This window comes from Bos javanicus, chromosome 20 (genome assembly GCF_032452875.1).
Source record: "Bos javanicus breed banteng chromosome 20, ARS-OSU_banteng_1.0, whole genome shotgun sequence".
NCBI lineage: Eukaryota > Metazoa > Chordata > Mammalia > Artiodactyla > Bovidae > Bos > Bos javanicus.
Genome location: NC_083887.1, coordinates 47,412,825 through 47,421,800, shown reverse-complemented (window position 1 = coordinate 47,421,800; position 8,976 = coordinate 47,412,825). Strand labels below are relative to the sequence as shown.

Here is an 8,976-nt window from a genome sequence, read left to right as displayed (position 1 = left end):
TTACTTTGGAATTGGAATGATGACTGACCTTTTCCATTCCTGTGGCCACTGCTGAGTTTTCCAAATTTGATGGCATATTGAGTGTAGCACTTTCACAGCATCATCTTTTAGGATTTGAAATAGCTCAACTGGAATTCCATCATTTCCATTAGCTTTGTTCTTGTGATGCTTCTTAAGGCTTGCTTGACTTCACATTCCAGGATATCTGGCTCTAAGTGAGTGATCACAGGATCATGGTTATCTGGGTTATGAAGATCTTTTTTGTATTGTTCTTCTGTGTGTTCTTGCCACCTCTTCTTAATATCTTCTGCTTCTTTTAGGTCCAAACCATTTCTGTCCTTTATTGTGCCCATCTTTGCATGAAGTTTTCCCTTGGTATCTCTAACTTCCTTGAAGAAATATCTAGTTTTTCCCATTCTATTTTTCTCTATTTCTTTGCTTTGATCACTGAGAAAAGCTTTCTTCTCTCTCCTTGCTATTCTTTGGAACTCTGCATTCAGATGGATATATCCTTCCTTTTCTCTTTGCTTTTAGCTTTTCTTCTTTTCTCAGCTATTTGTAAAGCCTCCTTAGACAACCATTCTGCCTTTTTGCATTCCTTTTTCTTGGGGATGGTCTTATCCCTGCCTCCTCTACGATGTCACGAACTTCCATCCATAGTTCTTCAGGCACTCTATCTATCCCATAAATCTATTTGTCACTTCCACTGTATAATCGTAAGGGATTTGATTTAGTTCATATTTGAATGGTCTAGTGGTTTTCCCTACTTTCTTCAATTTAAGTCTGAATTTGGCAATAAGAAGTTCATGATCCTTAAGAGAATGGTATATGTGATAAAGATTTTGAATTCCAATCCAGCTTTATCACAGGTGTGTGTGTGTGTGGGGGGGGGGTAGCTAACATTCTAACGTTTTGCAGCAATAATGCCCACAGCCTAAGAGTCAAATTTTCTTTACAATGCATAAAATGTCCTCTCATGGATATAATGAAAAGTCTCAGAAGACAAGGAAAACTGGATACTTACAAACCTGTGATTGCTCTGGGCTCCCTGCATTTCCCCCAATAAATATTGATCCTATAGGTCTGGTTTGTATGCTATCAAACCATTTGTCTTTGACTTCTTTGAATGTATCTTCCCAGGAGCATGCATGCTTCATCACTCAGTCATGTCTAACCTTTTGTCACCCCAGGGACTGTAACCCACCAGACTCCTCTGACCATGGGATTCTTCAGGCAAGAATACTGGAGTGGGTTGCCATTTCCTTCTCCAGGGGATCTTCCCAACCCAACCCAGCAATTGAACCCATTTCTCCTGCATTTCAGGTGGATTCTTTATCATCTGAGCCACCAGGAAATCCTGTAAATGTGACTTGCTATCCTCAAATGACCTGGAATCTATAGTATCTTACAAAAATATTTTAAAAGTGAATGTATGTATCATATATACACATATATGCAATGCTTGTTGTAAAATAAGTTTCCATTAATATATATGTAGATATTCAAATGAAGTATATTTTTAAATTCCTTTCTATTTAATAATATCAAATTTATAGTTTAAAAAGACTTCTCTTTATTTTAGAGAACAGCCTTAGAATTGTTACCTTAAAAATCAGTTAAGTTTTTCTATTTTTTTTCTTAAATGTTAAATGGAGCTTCTGAATCAAAATATTTATTTTCCTGTCAATAACTGACTTCCAGTTAAATTCAGAGCACAAAGCATCTGGATTGACTGTCAGAGTATAAGATTCCCAGCAGCTTTATTCTTTATATACTTCCTATCTCTTTGTGGAAAAGCAATATACCACAGTGAGAAGGAAGCCCTCTGGGTCTAATGCTTATGTTCTTTTGAAGGCTATATATTCACTACTTATGTAGCATTATAATATTTTCTATTCTTTATAACCATTAGCCATCTTAGAATTAAATATCATTAACTTTAAAAAACATATCTTACTTTAAGATTATGTGCCTCTAATGGAATTTACTAGCAAGAGGAGAAGGGGGCAATAGAGGATGAGATAGTTGGATGCATCACCAACTCAATTAACATGACTTTGAACAAACTTTGAGAGATAGTGAAGGACAGAGAAGTCTGGCATGCTGCAGTTCATGGGGTCATAAAGAGTTGGACACAGCTTAGCAACTGAGCAACAACAACTAGTTCATTATGGGATTCCCAAGAGTCAGACATGACTGAGTGACTTCACTTTCACTTTTCACTTTCTTGCATTGGAGAAGGAAATGGCAACCCACTCCAGTGTTCTTGCCTGGAGAATCCCAGGGACAGGGGAGCCTGGTGGGCTGCCGTCTATGTGGTTGAACAGAGTCAGACACGACTGAAGTGACTTAGCAGCAGCAGCAGCAGGTGGCTTGGTGATAAAGAATCTACCTGCCACTGTAGGAGACACAGGGAAACATGGGTTTGATTACTGAGTCAGAAAGATACCCCTCAAGGTGATATGGCAATCCACTTCATTATTCTTGCCTGAGAAATCCCATGGACAGAGGAGCCTGGTGGGCCACAGTCTATGGGGTTGCATAAAGTTGGATGGGACTGAGAAACTGAGTACAAACATACCTTAGTTCATTATACAGTTGTAATAAGTGTTATTTCAGAAAGTAAAATAATGTAACACTCATAATAGTGATCTAATGATAAAATTACTTTCCAATAAAAATTTCTCTCTTTAAATTTCAAGTTTTTACAGGATATAAATAGAAAAAATGATAAAGCTTTCTAGTATAATTAATCCACTAAGAATTTTATCTTTTAACTAAACCTATTAAACAAATACTCAGCTGCCCAGGTGGCTCAGTGGTAAAGAATCCACCTGTCAATGCAGGAAATGCAAAAGACATGGGTTCCACCCCTGGGTCGGGAAGATCCGCTGGAGGAGAAAATGGCAACCCACCCCAGTTTTCTTGCATGGAAAATCCCATGGAGAAAGGAGCCTGGCAGGCAACAATCCATAGCATCACAAAGAGTCGGACAAGACTGAGTGACTGAGCACACATACGTTGAACAAAAATCAGTTCAAAATAGCTAATATGGGTGAAACAGAAAGAATAGGTATATATAGGATTTTAAACTTTAATTTATAACTACAAATACTAGTTAACATATAAATCATGAACAACTTTCATATGTCTTGAAATTTAATTGTGTGTAAATGAATAAGCAGAGTAAAATACTGGCAGACCTTTTAATTTTACTCACAAGTCAAGAAGCTGGAGCTTAAATAATAAATTAAAAATAATTCTTGTTAACTTCATATTCCTAGACTGTTAATTTAAAGATATAGACTAGACTCAAGAAGTAGAGAAAACACAAGTTGACATATAAAAAATGTAGATAGATTTTATCTAGGAGGGATGAATGTCTAACAGTGCTTTAAAAACACATTGATATAGTATTTAAATACTTCAGGAGGGTCTGATTAATATATTAAAAATGTCACATAAAAATACAGTTAGTAGTTTTAAGAAAAAATACATTTCTCAATTTGATTAGAAAATTCTGTTGAGTTTTTATAGAACAGAGATAGAAGGAATATTTTAGTTCATAGATCAGAGATTCATAGAAGTCAAAGTTATGTCATAAGAGACACATAAACACTTGTTTTTATTCCAACTCTAAATTAAGGAGAAGGGATATTAAACATTACTTAAAAGTAAACATTAATAAAAATATGCCATTTTTTATTGGTGCAATTTAGGAGAAAGCAAGTGAGTTCAGAGAGAAAATAGAAACACAATATTATATTCAATATGACCATACAAAAGAGAACCTTTCAGTTTTTAATTTTAAATCAAGAAACAGTTTCTACAAACAAGTGCAGCAGGTACCTCGTCTATGGAAACTTACAGAAGTAGAAGGAATGTGGGGGTCAGATTAGACCAGGTATCAGTGTCAGTTAGTTCTGAGCAACAGAAGTGTGTGGAAGCAATGAAACTAATTGAACGTTAATCTAAGAATGTACATAATGACTAGAAGTTATTCACAAAGGATAACACAAGCAGTGAAATTCAGAGATAAGGCAGAATGTCTGCCAGACATCAAGCTGTTATTAGAAGTGGCAGACACACAGTGTGTGATTAAAGAAACTGCAATAGTTGAAATAATTTACTGTGTAAATGTCAGTTATCTGCATTTTCTTCCAGTCTGTTGGTAACGGTTTCTATCCTGATAAGGTCTTAGAAGTGGGGACCTCTAAAATGTACTGGATCTTAACAGTCAAGTAAACTAAAGATATAAGACAGAAGCTTAGACACTTGACACAAACAAGTGTAAGCTCTCATAAATTGACATTACCACATTGTGCATTTTTCCATTTATACTACTAAAAACTTTTAAGTCTGTGTCAGTTACAATGACTGTCAACTTTAGTACAGTATCTATTCTCTTTTTTCACAATGCACATAAATCTGGTTTTTCATGGCCTACAGGACAGAAGTTTATGACCAATAATTTGAACTATCTCAGAAAAATAAAAGGAAACTGAAAGCAATCAAATGACTAAACCGAGGCCCTCAATGTAAATTACATATTTCAAAACTTTGAAGTGATATTTTGAATCATAATTAGGGGTGAATGAATTGCTATAATCTATCAAACACTATTTAGAAAAGTAACTTCAAATCATATTCAAAACTTCAATGATTCAAAATAATATATAGTGCCAAAGTCATTCAGTTTTGGTTCAGGTTAAAATTTTTCTCTAATTATAGTAGATTTTGTCCATAGGTGTTTGAAGAACTCATTAAAGAAAGACTACACAAGTAAGAGTGAAGTTAGCTAAAAGACAGCTTTTCTGCAGAGCCACAAATTTCAAGCTTTGAGTTATCATTTCTTATAAAAATACACATCAGAATATTAAGTAATCAGTTGTCATTTTACCTTATTTTCATGTTTAGGTAAATTATTTCTTTGTGAGTAAAAAATGAATTAAAAAAAAAAAAGATGAAAGGGGAGAAAAAGAAACAATAATGTCTGGAAGCTTTGAAGGAATAGTCAAATTTTTAATTACACAATGCAGCTTCCCTGATGATTCAGACTGTAAAGAATCTGTCTACAATGCAGGAGACCTGAGTTCAGTCTTTGGTTTGGGAAGATCCTCTGGAAAAAGAAATGGCAGCGCACTCCTGTATTCTTGCCTGGAGAATCCCATGGACAGAGTAGCCTGGCAGGCTACAGTCCATGGGGTTGCAGAGTCAGACATGACTGAGCATCTAACACACACACACACACACACACACACACACACACAGCTTGTTAGGGAAGCATAGGATTTCTGAACACTTTTTCTGTGATTTAGTGTTCAATATAATAGACAGGTTCATCCTGTCTCTGTGAATACATTTTTTTCCCTTAAATGAACAGAATTTATTTATTATCATTATTTTGCTAATATGATTTATATAAGTATGAAGAGCATTATAAAATACATACAGGTTATATAGACAAAAGTCTTTTTTCCTTAGTCTGGTAGAGATAATTTAGAGTAGTTGACTTGGAGCAGTTGAATATCTATCTGTATTATCAGAAGTTACTATCATGAATTTTCATTAGTATATATTTACATAACTTTCACTGTTTAACAACATGTACTCATCTGTTAATAACTGAAAATATAACCTTACTAACTAAAAAATAGTAAGATTCTAATGCTAGAATATTATGGGATGGTGTATAATGAAAAAAAAGAGCGTATATGCTGAGTTGTGTCTGAATCTTTGTTACCCCATAGATTGTACCCTGCTAAGTACTTGTCCATGGAATTTTCCAGGCAAGCATACTGGAATGGGTTGCCATTTCTTACTCCAGAGTATCTTGCTGACCCAGGGATTGAACCCATATCTTTTGTGTCTTCTGAGTTGGCAGCCAGATTCTTTACCACTGTGCCACCTGGAAAGCCAATGTGTAAAATAAAGTCAACTTCAAATTGGTACTTGCCATGGGCACTTGCCACCTTATCTACTTCTACAAAGATTAAATCATATGCTATGGCAGCTGCTGACCTTCAATACTCACTGAAAGGAATTCAGGGTGGAGAGAAGAAATAAGGCACTCTGCTCAGAGGGAAAAGCCATTTTAAGTTTTCATATTGTTCTTGTCTCTGAGCACTTCTCTCATCTTCATCCACACTCATTCAAGCTTGTTAATGTCACTCTTTGAGTATGGTCTAAATTTGAACATAGAATATTCATTGTAACTGAAGTATCATAGAACAAGTATAAAATGCTACCTTTGAGTATAATTATGTCTTTAGAAATGTCAAGTGCTTTTGTTTTCCTTTTGTCTAAAATCATTATGCTGTCTTCCTGTCCACATATGGACAGTAAAATAAAATAACATAAATAAAAGAAAAAAAAAAAGAAGTAAAAGGAACACTGCATCAGTTCTAAAAATTATGAAAGGATAATGCTTTACAAGGGAATTCCCTGGTGGCTCAGTGGTAAAGAATCTGCCTGCCAATGCAGGAGACACAGATTCAATTCCTGGGTTACAAATATCCCCTGAAGAAGGAAATGGCAAGTCCCTCCAGTATTCTTGCCTGGGAAATCCCATGAACAGAGGGACCTTCAGGGCGACAGTCCATGGTGGTACAAAGATTTGGACATGACTTAGCAACTAAACAACAACAATATTTACAAACACAAAGTTTCTGCTAAGCTAGCTTTCTAGGTCGGAGAAGGCAATGGCACCCCACTCTGGTACTCTTGCCTGGAAAATCCCATGGAAGGAGGAGGCTGGTGGGCTGCAGTCCATGAGGTCGCTAAGAGTCGGACACGACTAAGCGACTTCACTCTCACTTTCCACTTTAATGCATTGGAGAAGGAAATGGCAACCCACTCCAGTGTTCTTGCCTGGAGAATCCCAGGGACAGGGGAGCCTGGTGGGCTGCCATCTATGGGGTCGCACAGAGTCAGACACGACTAAAGCGACTTAGCAGCAGCAGCAGCAGCTTTCCAGGTGGCACTAGTAGTAAAGAATCCACCTGTTAATACAGGAGGCGTAAGAGACACGGGTTCGATCCCTGAGTCTGGAAGGTCCTCTGGAGAAGGAAATAGCAACCCATTCCAGTATTATTGCCTGGAAAATCCCATGGACAGAGGAGCCTGGTAGGCTACAGTCCATGGGGTCACAAAGAGTCGAACATGACTGAGCGACTTCACTTTTTAATCGTGGATAAATTGTTTCACTTTCTATTATGGTATTAAAACTGTGTTATATATATATATATATATATATATATATATATATATATATATAACACGTATGCTGGTTGAATGATCTGAGAAGCAGGCTTCAGGATAATTTAAACATGCAAGGATGTTAGAGAGAATTTGGAGAGAACTTCATAAGATTAGGTCAGCCATCTAAATACAACTGAAATCTGAAAACATTAAAAAAAAACTAAAAACAGAATAGGTAGAAAGTCTATAACTGCAATTTTAAATACTGTTAATCTTCTAAGTCCCGTGTCTACACAGGAACCGTAGCTTATTTCACTACTCAAAGGCAAGTATTTAACCACTGCAAGTAATAGCAAGTATTTATCGAACACTGATAAAACTGCTGTATGTAATTTTGTGAAATCGTTTCCCTAAAGTTTATAACTCTATGAAGAAATGTAGTCACAGAATGTACCTAATAGATGCCCCCAACCATAGTGAGCATATTTGACCCAGGTACCTGGCGGCAGTGCTTTGGTATCCACCTCAACATTTGCACTAAATCCACACTTCCACTTAGAGAACTCTCAGGCATTAATTAAGCTCAGCAAGGCTGCTTTTGTAGACCCATTCCTGGGTCTGCGTACCTCTGATAGTTTTTTGTTTAAAGACTTTGTAGTAACCTTGCTGAAATTTCTTACATTGCCCAGCACACAGCAGTTATAAACTTCATACCTATTCTGTTTTTAGTTTTTTTCCTTATGTTTTCAGATTTCATGTATTTAGATGGCTAACCTAATCTTATGAAGTTCTCTCCAAGTTCTAACATCCTTGCATGTTTAAATTATCCTGAAGCCTGCTTCTCAGATGATTCAACCAGCACAGATATATATATATATATACATGCTGCTGCTACTGCTATGTTGCTTAAATCGTGTCCGACTCTGTGCGACCCCATAGATGGCAGCCCATCAGGCTCTCCCGTCCCTAGCATTCTCCAGGCAAGAACACTGGAGTGGGTTGCCATTTCCTTCTCCAATGCATGAAAGTGAAAAGTGAAAGTGAAGTCACTCAGTCGTGTCTGACCCTCAGCGACCCCATGGACTGCAGCCTTCCAGGCTCCTCCATCCATGGGATTTTCCAGGCAAGAGTACTGGAGTGGGGTGTCATTGCCTTCTCTGATATATATACATACATACATACATATATATATATATATATATATATATATATATATACACACACACAGTTTTAATACCATAATAGAAAGTGAAACAATTTATCCATGATTAGAAAGTGAAGTTGCTCAGTTGTGTTCGACTCTTTGTGACCCAGTGGACTGTAGCCTACCAGGCTCCTCTGTCCATGGGATTTTCCAGGCAAGAATACTGGAATGGGTTGCCATTTCCTTCTCCAGAGGATCTTCCTGACCCAGGGTTTGAACCTGGGCCTCCTGCATTGTAGGCAGACGCTTTACCATCTAAGCCACCAGGGAAGTCCATTACTACTTGGAAAGGTACAGATTTGCGACTACACTGAAGTCCTCAAAAATGGAATCACTGGACAATCAGCTTGTTACAAGAGTTGTAGAAAAGAGAACTTGTGAACTGAACCTCAGGATTTCCTTATAGATTGAAATACATCCTATTTATGGTATGTGTGTGCTAAGTCACTTCAGTTGTAACTCACTCTTTGCTATCCCATGGGCTAAAGCCCTCCAGCCTCCTCTATCCATGGGATTCTCCAGGTAAGAATACTAGAGTTGCCATTTTCTTCACCAGAGGACCTTCCAGACCC

The 8,976-nt window shown here is 37.0% G+C and overlaps 1 non-coding gene across 1 annotated transcript; it reads right to left on the bottom strand.

The window, feature by feature from the left end:
* Positions 1-8,601: 8,601 nt before the first annotated feature.
* TRNAC-ACA (transfer RNA cysteine (anticodon ACA)) lies at positions 8,602-8,674 on the bottom strand. The gene has a single exon. It is a non-coding gene; the product is annotated as a tRNA-Cys (tRNA).
* Positions 8,675-8,976: the final 302 nt, after the last annotated feature.